This window comes from Trichechus manatus, unplaced genomic scaffold (assembly GCF_000243295.1).
Source record: "Trichechus manatus latirostris isolate Lorelei unplaced genomic scaffold, TriManLat1.0 scaffold00016, whole genome shotgun sequence".
Lineage (NCBI taxonomy): Eukaryota > Metazoa > Chordata > Mammalia > Sirenia > Trichechidae > Trichechus > Trichechus manatus.
Genome location: NW_004443952.1, coordinates 24,053,048 through 24,074,539, shown reverse-complemented (window position 1 = coordinate 24,074,539; position 21,492 = coordinate 24,053,048). Strand labels below are relative to the sequence as shown.

General features: G+C 41.2%; 1 protein-coding gene across 1 annotated transcript in view; it reads left to right on the top strand.

Annotated features, from left to right (window-relative positions):
• Positions 1 to 227: 227 nt before the first annotated feature.
• Positions 228 to 21,492, top strand: part of FRMPD1 (FERM and PDZ domain containing 1) — an 81,552-nt gene continuing 60,287 nt past the window's right edge. Inside the window, exon 1 of the mRNA XM_004372249.2 lies at positions 228 to 868. The gene's annotated coding sequence lies outside the window, so the exon portion shown is untranslated. The remainder of the gene's footprint in view (positions 869 to 21,492) is intronic.

Sequence of the window (21,492 nt, the reverse complement as noted above, 5' to 3'; positions counted from 1 at the left end):
TTTCAATCTTTGCCACGCAAACCATCCACACTGCTTGGGATCCTAGAACTGCAGAGGGCTTTCTTCACAGCATTTTCCATTCAGGAGCTGGCACAAGGGCTGAGATCTCTTGTGCTCCACCTGCGGCAGGCTGTGTGAGCCTGGGCAGGTTATTTAATCTTCCTGTGGCGTCATTTCCCCATCTGTTAAGGGGGGATAATGTGCTTGGTGGTGACCTATCTCCCTGAGATGCTGTGAGGCTTAGCGAGCTAATGCTGTTGTTACTAACTAACCAAAAATGACTGGGCAATACCAGCAGGAGACAAGGTATTGCTGTAGTTCAGAATACACCCATAAAATGGATGCATCTTGAGACCTTCAAGGTCATCTTCTGTGTTGCACTTGGCGTAGAGGAAATCAGTTTGCCAATCAAGGGCCTCTAGAGTTTCCTCTCTCAGCTGGTTTAAATGGCTGAGATCTTGAGGGTGAGAAAGGCATCTGGAGGACTTCTGGGACTGTCGTGCTGAAAGGAGAGAAGCCAGATTCATGTTGAGATATGAAGCTGCAGTGTCCCGCATCCAGCAGATAAGGAGGACCATGGCCCTGTGTGGAGCGGGGCCTGGGCCACAGAGGGACCATTCAACTTTGCCCGCATGGCACAGCGTTCAGTTTTACTTGGGCTTATTGACGTGCTATGGGAAGGTCATTTGATATGCACATTCTTGTGGCTGCAATCTTGGGAATGTGGCTTTTTATCTTTAAAAATAGCTGTGTGCTGGGAGGCCCAGGAGCAGTGTCCTGGTATGGAGGGGAGGTGCCAGCACGGGGCTGCTGAGGAAGTGGGGCCAACTTTTTTCCTTGGAGGAGTCCCTTCAGCTCTGCTCGACTGGTGAGTTGATGTCTTTTCATTCGCTATGTCCTGGTTTCTCTAGACTGTTCTCAGAAAGGGAGCCTTTTTTTTTTTCCTATTGTGATGTCTTCTCAGTATATATTTTTAAATCTTTTTCCATGGTGTATTTGTTTTTGAGCACTTAAGATTTGTGAAACCTGTTGAAGTAAAATTTGGTCTTCATCATTGCAATTTGTTTGTCATGGGTTCTTCTCAAAACTCACATTTGTTTTGTGCTTTCAGATTGCAGTATCATTAATCATTTTATATATAAATGAGATAATTATTAAATACCATTGGAATTAAATTGCCAACTGGCTTTCAGAATTGTGGGATTATAGGATGTAAGCCCCGAGACTGGAGATTTTCAGGTTGAGCGTCTCTATGTTTCAGATGGTGCAGCAGGTGTCCTGAGAGGGCAACAGTGGCAGAATCAGGACTTGAACACAAGTCTCCTGACTCCTTTGTCCATAATTCCCTGGTTTACTCTGTAGAGTTTGCATGGCAGAAGGTACTAAATAAATATTTATTGAATGAGAGAATAAAATAACAAATAAATGATTTAAAAAAAAAACCACAGTACAATAAGTTAGAAGCAGTCTAATTTATCACTGCCCTTAGAGAGGTAGCATGTCTTGAAACTTAGGGAACATACCTAAGTGGTTGGAAAATTTTATCTATCTGCAAATCTCTTTAATATTCCAAGTTTCAACTTAAATCCCCTGTTTACTTTCATTATTTACCCACTGATATTTTTATTCCTGCCACAGCCTTAAAAACCCTATGGAGCAGTTCTTCTCTGTACACGTGGGGTTGCCATGAGTAGGAATCAGTTGGAAGGTGACCGCCACCAACATTTGCATGACATATGTTAAATATGAGGGGGGAATTTGAGTTTATAGTTTATTTGGAAGTAGAGAACCTGCTCAGAAACAACTACAATACAAGCCAACCAGTGATAAATACATGAGAATCATCTCTAGAAAAAACTGTAGAAGCCTAGAGGCTGTAGAGGTCATGTGTTATGGAGGAAAGCATCATGGAAGACTTCATGGAGGTGGTAGCATTTGAGTGAGGCTTAAAAAGAGGTAGAATTTTGACATGGGGGGCTCGGGGTGGGTAAAGAACATTCTAGAGAGAGGTGGAAAAAGATAAAGCCATAGCAGGCACTCAGTGCAATTTGTCTCAGGGGTTATTTGAAGGTGATTAGAAGGAAATGAGACTAGACAAGTAGGTCAGAGCCAAAAGGAGAGGAGGATCTTTAAGCACCCGCTTAGGAGTTTGTTCTTTATCCTGAAGGCAATGGGGAGCCATTGAAGAGATCTGAATAAGGGAGAGGCATGACCAGAGCTGTGCTTTCTTTAGTAAGATTTATTTGCCATCAGTGTATGAAGTAGATTGAAGTGTGTGTGGGGTAGGCTTTTGTTGTTTTTATTTTGTAATTACTTTGCAGCATATGTTGATGTATTGAAAAATTGTCTTCATGTTTTGTTAAGAGGTAATTGCTTTTCTTATTAGGTCATTGGATTTTGATACAAGCACCTAAGGCACAGATTATAGTCTGGAGGAACCCAGCTTTAATTTTATAATGGGAGTCTGCATGAAAATAGAATTTGCTTAACAGAAATGGCTTTATAGGAAATTTCCAGAATGAAGAAACTCACCTTTCCTTCCTTCCTTCCTCCCTCCCTCCTTCCCTCTTTTCCTCCTTCCTTCCTTCCATTCTCCCTTCCTTTCTTTCTTTCTCCCTCCGCCCTCCTTTCCTTCCTTTTTTGCACTTTATTTTAAACAAAAACTACTTGTATTCATTTTACTTAGTAATGACCTAGTAATTCCAGGTCATGTAAAACCTATAAGTATTGAACACTTAAAATGTGGATCTTTCTTGCTTCTTCCTACCCAGCCTCCGCAGCTGTTTTCACTCTTACTCTCAGACTTACTTTGTTAAAGCAGCTGAATCACACTCATTTTACAAGGATCTGCCTTATTCCAGTTGGCGGTTTAAATGAGAATAGTTGTAGGAATTTGAATGTCACGAATTTTCAAATATACTGTTACTTTTGGTATTTGTAATATAGAGACGACTCTGATACTGTTGATTTATTTCAGTAGGGCTGTTTTTATAGAGCCTAGGTTTTGACTAGTTAGTACCATTAGTTTCAGTCTTTCAACCAGTGTTTAGTGAACATCTCTTAAGCACTGAAGAATCATGGTGAATCAGAGAACCCACAGCCCTGCCCTCATGGAGTTTGTATTTTAGCAGGGGATATATACAAGTAAATAGTCAAACATAGTTCCAAGAGAGGGAGAGTACTGAACACCATGGGAGCACCTGACCCAGAATTGGAAGTCAGAGAGAATTTAACAAGTGGGATGAAAACAGAGGCCTAAAAGTCAATTGGGGTAGATTAGTGAGGATGGCACAGGACCGGGCAACATTTCGTTCTGTTATACATTAAGGTCGCTATGAGTTGGAACCAACTTGATGTCACCTAACCTAACCTAAAGGCTGGGAGATTTGGAGGAAAATGGAGAGGTACTGATAATGGGTACGGGGCTTTTTTTTTGCACGGGACAGGGAGAGGAAGGGATGATGAAATGTTTTAAAATGGATTGTAGGGATGGTTGCACAGGTCTGTGAATACACTAAAAACCACTGACTTGTATACTTTAAATGTGTATATTGTATGTTGTATGAATTATATCTCAATAAAGCACCTCTAAAAAGTCAATTGGGGAAGCCAGGCAACAAGGAGCTGTAAGAGTGTACCTGGCAATGAAATGGCATGTTCACAGGCTCAGTGGTAAGAGCGAAACTGAAGGAGGTTCAGCAGGGCTGGAACTCTCTGAGAGGTGATGAGTGGTGAGATAGAGGAAAGCAGAGGCAGGAGAGGTGAGTGGGGCCTCAGCTGGTAGAGCCTTGAAGGCCTATGAATAATGATAACAGCAGCTGCCATTTATTGAGTTCTTACATGTCAGGCACTGTTCTAAGCACTTTAAGAAGGCCTGATGACACAGTGGTTAAAGTGATTGACTGCTGACTGGTTCGAAACCACCAGCTGCTCCGCAGGAGAAACACATGGCAGTCTGCTGCTGTAGAAATTTACAGCCTTGGAAGCCCTATGGGGTCACTATGAGCCGGAATCGACTCGATGGCAGTTGGTGGGTCCTAAGTATTTTACATGCATTAACTCATCAGTCCTCACAATAACCTTATGAGGCAGGTACTGTTGTTACCCACATTTTACCAGTGGGGAAACAGGCACCAGGCGGTTAAGTTACCTGCTCACAGTCCCAGATGTAGTAAGTAGTAGAACTGGGTTATGAACCAAGGAGGTCTGGCTCCAGAGTTCACAGTAAGGACCGTAATAAATTACACTAAAAGATGGGGTGACATTATAGAGATTTTTTAAAAAGTGAGGTAAAATTCATGTAACATGCAAGCAACCATTTTAAAATGTACAATTCAGTGGCATTTAGTGTAAACACCACCTCTGTCTAGTTTCAAAGCTTTTTCATTAGCTAAGAAAAACACCCAATACATCATAGACTTTTATGCAGGGGAGTGACATGATCAGATTTACATCTTAGAAAAATATTACTTTGTGGTGTGGGGAATGGATTGGGGAAGAGCAAGACGGGAGGAAGTAAGACCAGTTGCTGCAGTGATCTACGTAAGAGATCATGCTAGCCTGAACATGTGTGATGGCATTGGGGATAGAAAGAAGTGGAAACTTGAGAGATGTTGAGGAGGTCACATTAACAGGAGTTGGAGAGTGGTTGGATTTGAGTGGAGGGTACAAAGACTCTGAGATAGATGCCTGGATTCTGGACCTCAGAAGTGGGATGAGTAGTTAGTTTAAATGGTGCTCATGACATCTGTGCCACAGGTATGCCCAGTGCAGGCTGGTTACTGGCTGTCACATGAGAATAGGTTAGACTTCTGACCTCTCCTCCACCAGTCAGAATCATGGAATTGGAGGTGGCAGAAGCCTTTGAATCCCCCTAGATCTCGAAGTAGAAATGGAGGTACGGGAAGGAGAAGGGACTTGCTGAAGGTCACACAGGGGACAGTTCCTGGGTAAAATGAGGTGTGCCCCTGTTGATGCTTAGGCTGGTGTGCATTTGCCTGCCACATTGCCACTCCCCAGGGAACCTTGGCTTCATCCCTCAAAGCTTTGATTGTCTTCTGAGAGATTGTCTCTCTCTGATCCTTAAGAGAAGTATCGTTGCTGCACAAACAATAATAATGAGAATTCAAATAAAAATGAAAAATAATGTACCACCTAAATTGAGCACCATCAGCTCAAACTTGCTGTTTTCTGTTCCTTGCCTGTCTCTGCCCCAGCATCACTTTTACACAAATTGTACCCAGAGCCTAGATATGACTTTATAACCTATGGTTTATGTTAAATCAAATGATTTTTCTTGAATGTTATATGGCTTCTGGTTAGTATTTTTACGGATTCACAAAAAAAGATGTGCTGTCACTTACTTAACCATTCTCCTGTTTTCAGTTGTTTTGTCTTTTGTCTTTAGGGATAGTGCCTCAGTGAGCATTTTGTATAGCCTTTTCCTTTTTTTGGATTCTTTCCTTAGGCAAAACTCCCAGCCATGACAGTCTCTATGTCCTTTTAAAGTGGGGTGACCCAAACTGGATACTATACTGAGGTGAGGGACAGAGGGCAGAATGCTTAATTAGGGCCTTATTTCTGGGTTTCTAGGCCCTGTGGTTTTCAATGATCTCTGAATTGAATTGGCAGTCATTCACAGCTGTTGGCGTCGTTCTTAATGGCTGCCATTTCCTAATAGCTGACCCTGTTCCTTGAGTTGTTTGCTGTAAACTGGGCAGTTCTACAGGAGGCAGAAGAGATTTCCGGGCAGAATGCTTAATTAAGGCTTAATTAAGACAGCCAGAGTGGCCCGTTTGACCTGAACCCTTGCACAGGGTCCTGATTGGCAGACAGCACCTGGCATTCTTGGCGTCTGTCAACGATCAGCTGTTCCCAAGCCCCACACAGGGATGAGCAAGGCACACACTGCCCCGCCAGCAGGCAGGAGCTGTTTCCTAGACTTCCTGGAGCATTTTAGACATCTCATTCTTATGGGCCCCACACACTGCCTTATATTGGTTAAGCCTATTTGTCTGTGTGTCTTATTCTCTCCATGAGACAATGAACTCTCCAAAGGCCTGAGGCATGTGTGGTTCACCTCAGTCCTCTCTACCAACCCAGCACAGGACCTAATGGAAAGAGGGAGCTTGATATGAGTTGACCAGATTGCATTGACTTTTGGACCAAATCCCTTGACTTGAGATGGCTTCAGAACCTTCAGAGGTAGGGCTAGGCTTGGAAAATGCAGTGGCTGGGAGTCCACATGTCCATGGCCAGTGCCAGGTCTATTAGAATGGTGAGAACTTCAGATAAGACCTCAAGATCTAGCCAGGAAAGAGCCTAATATCATAGGTCATGGGACAAGAGCTCTGAGAAGCGTGCCTTGGGCCTAGCTCTGGAAGCCACTCCTGGTTTCTTGTGCTGCTGTTTGGATTGTTACTGTTTTTTAGCATTATATGTTTGGAATCCTGCCTTCCTTCACCAGACACAATCTCAGTCCACGAGAATGGTGAGCTGCGTCACGTGGGCAGCTCTGGGAGTTCTTGGTCTGAATTTCCCTAGCATTGTAGTTGACGTGGGTTTTGTTTTTGGTGCTTGTTGTATCAAACATGCCCAGAGTCTCTTGGAAATTAGTTGGTGTGTAATGACATTTGATGACTCATTTGATAGTAAAAAAACAAATCTAGCCTTTGAGTTCACACTCTACAATTTTGTTGAATTAGGCCCAGATGGTTGTCAAGAGAATTTTTCTTAACAGATTCAGGACATTTATAATAACCAACAAGTCTATGGAGAGGAAAAGTACTTCACACTGAATGGCAAGAGGACACTAAAGACCTCAGAATCTCACAATCTCAGAGCTGGAAAGGTCCTAATGGGCTTCTAGTCCAGCCCCTGGGTTCTTTGCATGGCTGTGTAGTAGCAGGCAGCACCAAGGAGAATGTGTTCTCATGAAGCTTCTAATTGCTAAGCCTGTGAGCCTGTGAACCCTTTTCATGATGGATCTTTTGGCTGTCTTCGCTATATTTGGCAGAGTTGGTTACACACTCCTTTTTTGTAGAATTCAGTGACATTAAGTATAGTCACAGTGTTGTACAACCATCACCACTATCTAGTTCCAGAATTTTCATTACCCCAAAAAGAAACCCTATACCCATCAAATGGTCACTCCCTATCCCCCACCCCCACCCCCAACCCCCAACCCTTGGAAACCAGTAATCTCTGTAGATTTTCTTATTCTGGATATTTCATGTAAATGGAATCATACAATATGTGGCCTTTTGTGTCTGGCTTCTTTTACTTAGCATTATAGTTTCAAGGTTCATCCATGTTGTAGGATGTGTCAGTACTTCATTTCTTTTTATAGCTGATAATGTTCCATTGTATGGATAGACCACAATTTGTTTATCTGTTAATCAACTGCTAGACATTTGGGTTGTTTCTACCTTTTGACTATTGTGAATAACACTGCTATGAACATTGTGTACAAGTTTTTGTTTGAGCACCTGTTTTCAGTTCTTTGTGGGTATATACCTAAGAGTGGAATTGCTGGCTGGTATGGTAATTCTAAGGAGTCCTGGTGGCATAGTGGTTAAAGCACTCGGCTGCTAACTGAAGGTCTTCGGTTTGAACCCACCAGCCACTCCGCAGGAGGAAGATGTGGCAGTCTGTTTCCATAAAGATTCACAGCCTTGGAAACCCTATGGTGCAGTTCTACTCTGTCCTATAGAGTCCACGATGGCAATGGGTTTGGTTTTGGTGTGGTAATTCTATGTTTAACTTATTGAGGAATTGCCAAAATATTTACATATGTCTTTTTGAACCTTTGTTCTCCCCAGGCTTCTCTGGTTGCCCTCAGGCCTCTCTGACCATTCCTTCTCTGTTTTCCTTCATGGCTCCCTTTCTTGTTCAGCCCCTGAAAGGATGGTGCTACCCACAGCTTGTTCATTCTTTCCTCAGCTCTGCTCACTCAGCCCCAGTGGTGCTCAACCGTAGCTCCATGTTACAATTACAAAGGGCTTCTTTAACAAACCCTGCTTGGCCCCACCTCAGACAAAATCAGCATGTCTGATGGTGGTGGAGCCTGGGCATTGGTGGTATTTAAAAACCTTCCCCCTTCCAGTGATTTTGATATTCAGCTTCTCCCAGGATTATCATTCACTCTCATGGTTTCAATCTCTTGACTGTCCAGGTTTTACTTTTAGCTCCAGTCATCTACTGAATAGTTCCATGGATATCCCCCAGGTACTTCAAATTCAGCTATTCCCAACCAGACTCTTCATCTTTCCTCTCAAACATGCCCTTGTCTCAGTGTTTCCTCTCTTGGTTAAAGGAACAGCTATCCCCCAGTCACATGAACCAGAAAACTGGGAGTTGTCAGTGCCTTTTCTCTCTCTCTCATTCCAGTTTCCAGTTGATTGATTCATGCATTCAGCAGTTCACTGCCCAATAGTCAGGACTGTGAGTAATCTAGGAATTATGTTAGGAAGACAAAAGAGACATAGATAAAACAGTTAAGTAGTAATATAGACAAGAGGATAACCTGGAATTAATTATAACAACTATCATTATTGAATATTTTTTTATGTCATGCATTCTGTTAGTACCTTGTATATATTATCTAATTTATTAGGAGATAGGTGAGGTCAGCCCCATTTCAAGCTGATAGTATAGGCTTAGGGAGGCTCAGGTACATACTTGTCCAACGACACCTGGTTAGCACATGGTTAGTGAGTGCTGGGGTTGGAACCCAGGTGGTGTCAAGACTTGTGCTCTTGACATGAGAAGTCACTAGGGAAGGGCTTTGAGCCCAGCAGTGTACCATTAAAGCATGGAAGGAGGGAAATCAGGATGTGACCACCAAATGAGACTATCCACGCCATGAGAGTGCTTTGAAATCTACAGAGGATGATGCAAAAACCTTGCAACCTTTTGCTCATGCCTCTAGCAAATCACTTCTTCCATTCTGCTCTGAATTATAATTGGGTGTTTCTATCTCTGACTTCCCTGGTGAATTACAGACAACTTGAGGATAAGAACCATATCTTGCTTATCTCAGTGTCACCCACAGCCTCTGGGAGGTGATTTACTTTTGTCCCACCCTCTCTCATGGCCTTGCTGTGCACTGTGTGTTGGAGCTCCTGGAGATCAGAAATTGTATCTGATTCATCTCCCTGTTCCCTACAGATGTTGGCACAGGATCATTTGCACAGGGTGACAGTTCAGGTAATAGGACACTGTACAAAACTGAGGAGAAGACTAGTGGCCATAAGGCATTTAGGGAACTATAGTTTGTTTGAAGAGACTGAGAAATTTAGGTTTTGAAAGGCCTTTGAGATAATCCTTGCCTAACCTTTTAACTTTACAGGTAGGGAAATTAAGACTCAGAGAAGGGAGGGACATAACTTGAGTCATGTGTGTAGCTGGTAGCAGAGCAGCAACTTGATTGAAGGTCTTCTGTCTCCTTGTGCTGTGCTCTGTCCCTGCACCAGGGTGGAGACAAGGGGTTCAGCAACTGCAGCTGTCTCAGCAGTGACACTTTGCCATCCATCTTTGAGGCTACTTAAGGGGCCCTGGCAAGTACAGCTGTGATGAGGTGAGGCCTTCCAGGTAGCATCACTGTTAACATCAGAGTTAGCATCACTGTTAGCGTCAGCCCTTTCCCACATCCTTTCCGGGGCTCACGGTGCATCTGATAGGGGGCATGACCAACTTCCAGCTTTCTACTTGGTGTGGCCTGGGTCCATGTACCCTCAGATCACTAGCAGGAAAAAGACACATCCTGTGCCCCATTAGTGCTGACTGTTCCTGCTGCTGCCCTGTAGCTCTCAGAGGGCCATGCAAAGGCCATCTGTATGGAGCTAGATAAGAGGCTCAGCCCTTTCTACGAGATGTCTAATCTTGTTATGCAGATGTGAAATCTGAGTGGCATGAGGATGGCCTGAGCCATTGTTTCCCAAAGGCTTGTCTGTGTACCGTGTGGGCTCCGAGATGACTTTAGGTGGTGTGTGAATGAATGTTTTCTGTTTTAATAGTCGTATATTTATTTTAATGTATACTGGGGGGAAAACCATATCTAGTATGATCAAACCTATGATTTCATGAATTTTAATACCTAGGATGAAGCTAAAGTAATAAGTACCATACCATAGAATTCTTTTTATGCAGACTGTATGTGCTACAGATGTGGTGGTCTGGCAGTTTGCTGACATGACAGAGGTCATTAGGGCAGTTTAGGGTCAACTGTCATTTGGGAAATGCTACCCTGGAATGACGGTGATCCAGGGTGCTTTCCCATGAGCCACCTCCTGCTTCTTCTTTCTGCTTAGTGCAAGATGAGATGGCAGAAGGTGCTGGTGGCCAGAGCTCTTTTACATGACCGAGGGGCTTAGTGAACCAGCTGTGAGCCACTGGTTTTTCTTTGGTCCGTGATAAATCTTGGTATCAGGAGAGATCAGTCCCTAGGGAAGGACATCATGCTTGGTAAAGTAGAGGGCCAGTGAAAAAGAGGAAGGCCCTCAACAAGATGGATTGACACAGTTGCAGCAACAATGGGCTCAAGCATAACAACAACTGTGAGGATGGCACAGGACCAGGCAGTGTTCTGTTCTGTTGTACATAGGGTCGCTATGAGTCAGAACTGACTCGATGGCACCTAACAACAATAACAACAACAACATAATAAATCTCCTCTCAGGCATTTCTCTATTAAAAAAAAAAAAAAAGAGGTTTCTGTTGGAGAGAGAGGCTAAAAGAGAGAAGGGAAGATGGAGGAGGAACAGGGATGATGTGTGGTGCTATTCCAAAATAAGAAATGAAAATAAAACTATTTCATTTAGCTTTTTCTTGACTCTGTTTATGGCCACGGGTAAAATGACTTATGAAGTCAAAATTTCAGGACCTGTGTTGCAATGAAACACTTAACTGAGTAGGGAAGAGAGATTTGAAATTTCTTCATGGGGTCCTGGTTGCAATTGCATTGTATTATCCTATTATGGTATAATAGGTAAGTCCCCTTTCCTTTTGTCAGAACTGTCATTTTTCTGATAAAGCATCATCTTAATCTGAATTCTTTTCAGGAAATTCATGCAGATGTGAGACTTTTGCCCATAATCTCTCCCTGAGCTGTAATCACTGCAATGAACCAAGGCAGCAGCAAATGATTGACATTAGAAATGTAAACATGAGCTTCCCTAAAATATTTGCCAATAACATTTTCTTTTGGCTTAGAATATTCAAGAATTAAAGCTGCTTATTATTCTGGTGGTTCGATCTTACCATAGCATTTCAGTCTTCATAACCTGCCATTATTAATTCAACAAACATTGATTGAGCTCACGGCATTCTGCTAGGCCCTGCAGGGATTGTAAAGAAACAAGATACCTTTCTCCTACCTTCAAGGAGTTTATAATCTAAGGAACATTAAACAAGGCCTAAATCCATGCAAAGTTAGAAAACACAAGACAATGGCATAGAGGAGGTCACGGGCTGGATGGGGAAGGGAGACACTAGACAGCAAGACTGCGATTGGGAAACTGGCAGGGACGTGGTAGACCATGAGCAGGGAACCCATCCTAGATATTGTGGAACTCTTGAGCTAAGTTTTAAAGGTTATGTAGGAATTGAAAAGGTTCCAGAGAGTGAAGAGATTGGGAACAAAGACACAAAGAGGGGCTGTCTAGGGCTGTTTTGAGGGACCAAGAAGCATTGGAACAGAGAAATACTTGATGGGAGAAGGATAGGGCCTTGGGGTCACACAGACCTCTCAGAAAATCTCCCTCAGCCACTTTGAGCAAGTTCTTTAACCTCTCCAAGCTTTAGTTTCTTTGTCCTCAAAATGGAATTATGGATTCCCACCATGTGGGATTGTCATGAAGAGTAAATGAAATGCCATAGGTAAAAATGTTAATTTCCCTACTTTCCCGTTTTCGCCAGGAGAGCAGTCTTTTGGGGAAGTGGTGGAAGATTGAGTTGGAAATCCTTAAAGAGGTTGGATTTTAGGGACGGGGAGCCCTGGAGAACTTAAGTAGGGAAGTAATGAGATAATACAATTTTAGAACTAGAAAAATACTTTAGAGAAATTCAGTGTTAAGGTAAAAGAGGTAACCAGAATTTTGGCGACTTGTGCAATTCTAGGCTTAATTAGTGGCAAAGCCAGTAGAATGCAGGTCTCCTGACTTCTAGTTCAGTGCTCTTTTCACCATTTCCTAGGTTTTTTTATAGAGCAATGGTTCTGAAAGTATAGTCCTAGGATTAAGATTAGCAGTTGAGCATCATCTGGGAATTTATTAGAAATGTAAATTCTTGGGCTCCATCCTAGACTACTGAATCAGAAACTCTGGGAGCCCAGCAATCTGTTTTAACCAGCCCTCCAGGTGCTTCCAGTGCTATTAGGGAACCACTGTTCTAGGTTTTACTAAGAAAAAACGGGAGAAGGATATGAGAAAAACAGGTTCCTTACAGGAGTTTGGGTATTACTTACCACCAGAAGAGTGAAGCTGGGTGCTACAGATAAACCTCTCTTTTTTTTTAATTGGAATATAATTAATAAAATTCACCCCTTTAAAGTACACAGTTCAGGAGTTTTTGTATTTCACATGGTTGTGCAACCATCTACACAATCTAATTCTAGAACATTTTCATCACCCCAAAAAAGAAATTCCTTCCTCTTTAACAGTCACTTTCTATTACCACTTCTCCACAGCCCTGGCAGCCACTAATAAATTTTCTATCTCTGTGGATTTACCTATTCTGGACATTTCATACAAATGAAATAATACAATTGTTATGGATTGAATTGTATCCCCCAAAATATGTGTTGTAAATCCTAACCCCTGTACCTGTGGAAAAGGAGCCCTGGGTTGCACAGTGGTTAAAGCACTCAGCTGCTAACCAAAAGGTTGGAAGTTCAAACCCACCAACTGCTCCATGGGAGAAAGATGTGGCAGTCTGCTTCCCTAAAGATTTTTAAGAAATCAAACCCATTGCCGTCGAGTTGATTCCAACTCATAGTGACCCTATAGGACAGAGTAGAACTGCCCCTAAGGTTTCCAAGGAGTGGCCAGTGGATTCGAATTGCTGACCTTTTGGTTAGCAGCTGAGCTCTTAAACCACTGTGCCACCAGGGCTCCATAAAGATTGATAGCCTTGGAAACCCTGTTGGGCAGTTCTTTTCTGTCCTGTAGGGTCACTATGAGTTGGAATCGACTTGATGGCAATGGGTTTTTTGTTTGTTTTGGTATACCCATGGAAAGGAGCCCTGGTGGTGCAGTGGTTAAGCACTCAGCTGCTAACTGAAAGGTTGGCTGTTTGAACCCGCCAGCCACTCCTCAGGAGAAAGGTGTGGCAATCTGCTTTGATTACAGCCTTGGAAACCCTATGGAACAGTTCTGTTCTGTCCTGTAGGGTCACTATGAGTCAGAATCCACTCCAGGGCAATGGGTTTATACCTGTGGATGTAATCCCACTTGGGAGTAGGGTTTTCTTTGTTATGTTAATGAGACCATACCAGGATACTGTGTGTCTGAAACCAATCGCTTTTGAAATATAAAAGAACAGATTAGCCACAGAAGAAAGCAGACACAGGAGGAAAACCCACACTGTCTGAACTACAGAGGCAGACCCAGAACTCCAGCTAGGGGAGCTGAAACAAGGATTTTCCCTCAGAGTGGAGATTCGGATTTCTAGCCTCCTAAACTGTGAGAAAATGCATTTTTGTTAGTTAAAGCCACCTACGTGTGGTATTTCTGTTATGGCAGCACTAAGAAAGTAAGACAACAACATATGGCCTTTTGTGTCTGGCTTCTTTCAGTATATTTAGTATAATGTTATCAAGGTTCATCCATGTATATCAGGGGTTCATTCCTTTTTATGGCAGAGATAAGCTTCTCGTACTTCAAACTTTTGCCTTAAGCAAATTTAGCATGAGTCATATAACTGAGCTCATACTACCTAAGAAAAAGAGGTTTCTCTTGGGCACACGTGCATCAAACTTTATTGTTTTCAAAGCATTGTCACAATTGTAATGGAATGTAGGGCTTAAACCAGTCCTGGAACATAGCTGAGCAGGGGTCATTAGATTGTTTTTATGGATGAGAAAACAGGCAGGAGAGGGAAGTGTTCTGTGCTAGTCCAGTTTACTACTGTGTCCTGCTCATTGAAGTGTGAGTAGGAATTTGATGGGTTGACATGCAGGGAGTGTGGACTAGGTAGAAGAAACAGCATCTACAGACGCGTGAGGGTGTGAGAAATAATGGCCTGTTTGGGGAACAATGGGTGATTCCATTTTGTGGGAGTGTAAAGTGTGAGGGAAATCAGACCTACAGATGGGCAGGGGCCAGATCCAAAGGACTTTAACTCCACCCAAAAAAAGGGAATCAGTGGAATAGAATAGTTGAATCCAGGCTCCAGAGACAAACAAGCTAATCTGACTTTGAATTGCATTTATTCCACTTCTTCCTGTGTTCTCTTGGCCAAATGACTTAACTTCTTTGTTCCTCACTTTCCTTTTTTATAAACTAGGATTGTTAAATGTATTAAATACGGTAATAACATGTAAAGTGTTTAACCCAGTGCCTGGCACATACTGGTAGTATTGTTAATGTTGTCTTGTTAATATTATTATAATTCTTGAGCTCAGACTTCATCCCGGAGGTAAAGGAGAGCCATGAAAGATTTTGAGAATAAAATGATATGATTAGAGTTATATTATTTTGGCAGCCATATGGTGAATGGAGCCTAAAACTGAAAACAAGGAGACTGGCTAGGAGGTTATTATAGTATTTCAGACAGAATCAAAGTTTGAACTATGGCAGTAATACTAAGAAAGGAGAAGAGGCAAGAGATTAAGATAATTGGAAGCAAAATCAACAGGACGTGGTGACTGGCTCAAAGTGGGACATGAAACGGTGAAGGAGTCAAGGATGACTTCCCATTTTTTTTTCCCCTCCACATTCTTCCCAATAATTTATTGCCACGTATAGAAGAGAGGAGACACATAAACGGATCAGTTCCAGCATTATGAGACATGCCGTAACACATATATCAGAGAAGGGAGTTTGAATTCTGCCAGAGGGAGACCCAGAGAAGGTAACATTTAAGTGGGTATTGAAGGATGTGTAGGAGTTCACCAAGAGGAGATGAGGAGGAAAGGCCTTTGAGGCAGTAGACACTGTGTGCAGAGGACCTCCGGCCTGTAAAGCCCTGCACTATCCAGCCTCTGCCTCCCTCTTTTTTCTCAGCCTCTTGCCATCAGTCTTTGCACTCCAGCTACACTGGTGGAAAAGAGCTTCCTGTGTTCAAGGAAGTGACTCCCACATTTTTAACTTGTGCAGTTAGAAGTTAAATGGTAGACTCCTTCTGAAAGATATTCCTTTTTGGAGGAGGGAATTTGAGGAGTAGAGCAGGGAAAGATGGTGAATTCTGTTTCAAATATAGTCAGCTCACATGCTTATAGGACATCTTGGTAGAGATACTAACGAAGCAATAGGTTCTCAAAACATCTGAAACTGTGGGAATAAATGAAATTGCCTATGGGGAATGTTTGGAACAGTGGGTCTCATAATCATTTGAGGGTCTTTAAAAACTACCAATGTCAGGCTCCTACTCTCAAACATTCTGATTTAATTGGTCTGGGGTGTGACCTGGGATTTTTAAAAAGCTTCCCAGCCGATTCTAATGTGCAGCAAAGTTTGGGAACCACTGGTTTAGAAATAATAGCGACCATTTATTTAAATGAGAAGAGAGCTGAGAACCAAACCCTAGAATTAGAGGATGACAGTAAGAGTTCACAAGGGAGGTTGTTATGGATTGAATTGTGTTCCCCCAAACTCCTAACTCCTATACCTGTGGATGTAATCCCATCTGGGAGTAGAGTTTTCTTTGTTTTGTTCATGAGGCCATATCAGTATTTGGTGTGTTTTAAGCCAATCACTTTTCAGATATAAAAGGAGCAGATTAGGCACAGAAGCAGGAAGCACAGATGGGTAGAGATAGATATCACACCACATGAAGATTGCCAAGGAACCAAGGGATAGAAGCTGGAAGGAGACAAGGACCTTCCCCCAGAGCAGAAAGAGAGAAGAAGCCTTCTGCTAGAGCAGGTGCCCTGAATTCAGATGTTTGGCCTCCTAAATTGAGAAAATTAATTTCTGTTGATTAAAGTCACCCACTTGTGGTATTTCTGTTACAGCAGCACTAAGAAACTAAGACAGAGGCTAAGTAGGTGTAGCCCGAGAGGCTGGAGGAAAACAAGGAGACAGATGTCACAGGTGTCAAGGGAGAAGGGTCAAGATGTTTTAACATTTTTATTTATGATAGTTTGAGAAAATGCTAGTTTGGTAATTTCTCTCATTATTCAAAAGACTGGTTATTTACTATGCATTTTGTTTTCTTGTTTTATTTTTTCTTGTGTCAACAGTTGGTTTATATCTTTGGACCTTGTGTGTATTGGACATTAAGCATGGTAGGAAAGTTTATGTTTTATTATTTCTTTAACTGTTTATTACTGACTTGTAGAAGTTCCACCCAAGAAGTTTTATGCCCCATTTTGTGTTCCATTCATTCATGTATCATTTACTCATTTAACAAACACTTACTGGATTTATTAAATGTGTATTTTATGTTAGCTGGAGATACAAAGATGATTGAGACAAAAAAGTCTTCAAGTTATTTATGATCTGGCCCAGAAAAGCTCACAATTTGAATTCATCTCACACCTAAATCATAGCAGCTCAGGCTTGACACATTTGTATCTAGCCCCATTCAATCTTGACTGCCCACTGCAAGATCCCTGACCTGTTTATATCTTTTCTATTCTTATATACCTCGGTGATGAAAAGTTCTTTCTTCACCAGGGCAGTTCAATGCAGATTTGATAGCTCTAATTATGAAAAATTCTTTACAAGATAAGCAAAATGTGGATAACTGTTAAAGCTTAGTAATGGTTACATGGAGATTCTGATACTATTCTGCCTACTTTTATGTATGTTTTTAATTTCCTTAAGAAAATGTAAAGGAAAAATTCCTTGCATTGATTCAGAATTTATCTTGAACTTAGATAAATTGTTACCTTAGGGCGTTACAGATCAAATCCAATCCTCTTTTATGTATAAAGCTCTTTCTAATACTTGTTGGAAGACTAAAGTCTTCACAACTGAACAATTTTGTTCAGATTATTATCTTCAATAATTCAGTCTCTCATGTGTATTGATGCCTTTGACAGGCACTGGTAGTTTAAGCTCTTCTTTTGCTGTATTTATGTCTCACATTTCTCTTTCATGTTGCTTTGCCCTGGTCAGCCAGTTTAATGTCGTGATGATTATTGCAATATTTTCTCTTTTAAGTGGATTGCTTCTATTTTTCTTTCTCAAATAATGTTAAATCACCTGGTATTTCTACATTTAAGTTTTTTATCAAATGATATGATTAGATTACATAGTATAAATGATGTTTCAGCATTTATGATATGGTCATCTACTTCACTGTTATTTTTTTCTATTGATGAGATGAAATAATAGTTTTACTTGAACTTTTCTTACTTTCTTAGGATAAATCCAACTTGATTATGTTATAGAATCCTTGTAATATATTTCTGCTGTATTTTAATTGTACAGTAATTTTAAATGTACAGAAAAATAAAATCGTAAAATGGAACCCCAAGTATCTATCCCTCCAGTTCAAGAATTATTAACATTTTCTAACTTGGATCTTAATTTAGAAATTTTGTGTTTCATGAGTAAGATTGATCTGTTCCTTTTTTAGTGTAGTCTTTGTCAGATTGTAAATTCAAACCTCTCTTTGCATCATTAAAAGAACTTAGTAGCTTGCTATCATTTTCTCTGTTGAGGTATATTGTCTATTAATTTTTTTCAGAGTTTGAAAGAATTCGCTGATAAAACAATACACCGTTCTATGTGATTTTTTTTTTTCTGTAGATTAAAAAAAATTCACTTTCGACATTTCTTTAGCAGGTGTAGATTTACTTAAAATTTTTGCTTTGATGTTTTAGTTTTGGTTCTTAGCTTTTGAGGGTAAAGGCATTGAACCACTTCAGTTTCCTGAAGTTGATCAGTGTATGGGTGGCTGAAGATAGAAGTAATTCGTGGAAACCACAGAATAAATGAGCCAGGTACACTGGCCATCTTGCAGGCACCTCTCTCCACCAGGCAGAGAGCAGCTTAGGGGCTGACCCTTTCCTGAGGTGGGAACTGTATTTTACTCATCTCTTGTTCTTGGTCATCGGCACTGTGTGGTTTTTCAGTGACTGTGGTTTAGTGAGTTGGATTGTTTTATGTTTTCAAGCATATCCAAGAAACAACAACATTAACCCCTCAGGTCCTGAAGGCTGCCAGGGTGTTTCACTGGTGAGAATCCTATTTTTATTTTCCTGAATGAGTCTTAGATTCTTTTCCTTTTAAGACCCTACATGAAAGGTGAGTCTCCCACTGTGCCCAAGGAACTGGTCTAGGAAAATCCCTTGATAGGTAAAGAATGCGCTTACATATCAAGGGGTAGATATGGAAATCTCCGGAGACAACATTCAATGAGGCTGACCTCAACTACACAGGAGTGTACCCCCCTGGAAAATTGAAGGACTCACCAGGCGGATTCTACAAAGATCCATTTTTAACATGTCCTCCGAGGTCACCCATCTTACTTAGCTTATCTAAACCATTTGTGTATAGCATAGGTAGTGCTTTCTAATATTTCCCCCAAATGTTTGCATGTCTTTGTTCATTTCTTATTTTGTTAATAAGTTCTACAAGTAGTTTCTTGGTTTTGTCAGTCTTCAAAAACACAATCAACTTTATTTTTATTAAATGCAGTTTTATTCTAGTTTTCCATTTTGTTTCTGTTATTATTTTATTTTGTTTATTTATTCACTCATACAGCAAACATTTATTGAGCTTTATTATGTGCCAGCAGGGGTGGTTTATCCAATAAACAAGGTAAGCAATATGGTGATGCTTGCTTACCAGATCATCTATTTTGAACAATTTCACATGGGTTTCACCACATCAAAAATTGTTCACTACAGATTAGTAAGTAAGCTCGTGCTTACCTTGCTTACTAGGTCATCCACCTCATCAGGAATTATAAATTTAAAAAGCGACTTTGTAGGAAGGTGCTATGGTGTTGGGAGAGAGACAGATGCCGGCCATATCTAGAAGCAGAATCTTTGATGTGGTGAAAAAATGTGAACTGGTTCACTACAGATGATCTGGTAAGCAAGGTAAGCACAGTGCTTACCTTGCCTATTGGATAATCCACCCCTGTGTGCCAGGAGAGAATAAATAGAGATAAGACATGGTCTACGTACTCACGTTACAGACAGTTTAATAGCAGGAGAGAAGAAATAGTGAAAGAAAAACAAAGTAAAACCTAAACTGACAAAAGACTTTCACCTGTAGGTTGAAAAATCACAGAATGACTCCTAAGGACAACTCTCAAAAAGTCTCAAATATCACTTATAAAGTGTTTACAATCCCCAAAGAGCAAATTAATTAAGTCTATACCTAAATAATTTGCTGTAAAATATATGAGCCTAATCTGTTCTTGGAGCCCTGGTGGCATAGTGATTCAGAGCTTGGCAGTTCAAATCCACCAGCCACTCCTTGGAAACCCTACGGGCAGTTCTGCCCTGTCCTATAGGGTTGCTATAAGTCGGAGCCAACTTGACAGCACCCAACAACAACAGCCTTTTCTTGGAAACCCTGGTGGCCTAGTGGTTAAGAGCTCAGCTGCTAACCAGAAGGTCGGCAGTTCAAATCCAACAGCTGCTCCTTGGAAACCCTATGGGGCAGTTCTACTCTGTCCTGTAGGGTCTGAACTGACTCGATGGCAATGGGGTTGGTGTTTTTTGAACGTTCTGTTTTGAAAATGATCATGTTCTTCTTTCCTTCTCTGTCTCTCTCTCTCCTTTAAATAGCTTTTAAGGATGATTATTTAATCTTTAGGAACCCTGGTGGCACATGGGTAAGCCCTCAGCTGCTAACCGAAAGGTCAGCGGTTTGAGCCCTCCAGTTGCTCGTGGGAGAAAGATGTGACAGTCTGCTTCTGTAAAGATTTACTCTGCCCTATAGGGTCACTATGAGTTGGAATCGACTCGACAACAATGGATTTGGTTTGTATTTAATCTTTGAAGTTTAAGAACTTGAGTTGATGTGCAAGGGGCTTTGCTTAAGAAATATAGCTGAGATTTGCTTTTTGTGCTCTTTATATCTGAAGTGGAGAGATTTCTCAGCTCAAGAAATTTGCCTTTCATTATTTCTTTAATTAAAATTTTGTGCATTCCTTTTCTCTTTTCTCTAATAACCCCTGTTTCTAGTTGAATGCCCTCAGTCTGATTCTAGTTCTGACAATTTCACTTGAATTGCTTTCATCTTTATTCAGTTTTATTTTAAAATTCCAATTTAGTGTAAGTGATTCTTGGTTCTTCAGTTTCTCTTCTATCCTTTGCTGTCTCCATCAATGTTTTTAGTTTCTCAATTGCATGAACTAGTTTCCTGAAATCTTTTATTATTACCCCTTATATCCCTTTTGAAGGATTTATATCTTTAATTGGCTCTTTGTTTTTAAGATAGCTGTCACCCTGACATACTTGGTCTTCCTCTCCATTTGCAGAATATTTTGAGTGAGTTTGCATTTTCATATTCACTTTATTCCAGACAACTTGCAGTGTGTTCCTTTTGGGGGTTTGTGCCTTTTAAGGGATTTTGGTGTGCCCAGAGGGGGTGATTTAAAGTGCTACAACTCTAAAAGCCTGTCATTTGAGGAAATGTTGAAGAAATTGAAGATGTTTAGTCTGAGACAGAGATTTGAGGACAACATGATTGCCATGTTCAAATCTCAGAAAGGCTGATGTATAGGAGGAGAGAGAGCTGATCTATTCTGGGGTGGGATGGTGGTCAGAGGGCAGCATTACTGCAAAGGGGCTGAAGTTGTAGAGAAGTAGATTTCAGCTTTATGTAAAGAAATTTTCTAGCAATGAACTGGGTCCAGCAGTAAATGAGAGAAAAATTAGATGCCAGATAACTTCTTGGCTGTGGGATTACAGAGAAGATTCAAATGTTTGGGGATTTTTAGGCTCTTACTTTCTTCCATTAGCCCAGCAATCCAGAGGCTAATATTAAAACCATTAGGAGGTCATTTTCTTGACTTGAAACACTCCTGCTCAGACCTTGCTGAGTCAGGGAACACTTCTAATGCCTTGGCTGATGCAGTCATTTGTTTGGTCTTCGGGGATCCCTGGATGAAGGCGCGAGCCTACCCACAGTCCTGATTTATAATGCAAATTAATTCTTTTAATTATGGCCATATATGTTTATATAAATCACTTAGCTAAATTGTATCTGGCAGTAGTTTCTTAACAATCCCTTGTAAATAACCACTGCAGTTTGATGGCCTTCAAAAGAAATGGAAATACATGATGGTCCTCAATCCTTATGGATGTGTCCAATATCCCTGACAGCTCCGTAGTCATTTGGAGACTGAAAACAACGTAGAGGTCAG